The sequence below is a fragment of the Rhinoraja longicauda genome, chromosome 2 (genome assembly GCF_053455715.1).
Source record: "Rhinoraja longicauda isolate Sanriku21f chromosome 2, sRhiLon1.1, whole genome shotgun sequence".
NCBI classification, from domain to species: Eukaryota; Metazoa; Chordata; class Chondrichthyes; order Rajiformes; family Arhynchobatidae; genus Rhinoraja; species Rhinoraja longicauda.
Genome location: NC_135954.1, coordinates 5026337 through 5026749, shown reverse-complemented (window position 1 = coordinate 5026749; position 413 = coordinate 5026337).

The following is a 413-nucleotide window of genomic DNA, read 5'->3' as shown; positions in this document are numbered from 1 at the left end:
GAGATGGAATGGGTGACGTCTCGGGTCGAGACCCTTCCTTAGATAGCACGCAGAACAAAGCCTTTCACTGTACCTTGGAACAGGTGACAATAATAAACCCCGACCTAAACCTAGTCCCGACCCGAAGCGTCACCCAGTCCTTCCCTCCAGGGATGCTGCCCGTCCGGCTGAGTTACTCCGGCCTTTTGTGTCTATCTTCGGTTTAAACCAGCGCCTGCAGTTCCTTCCTACACCGAGACCGTTCTCTTCAGGCCAAGAAAGGGTTAATTCCGTGGGCCGGGGCCACGTATTTGCTTGCCGCTCAGATTGCCAGCGACCAATGCTGTCGTATGCATCCACGCGGAAAAAACACAGTAGCAATCCCTCACAAACATTGGCGACCTTATAATTCTCCAGACTGCTCCGCGCAGAAG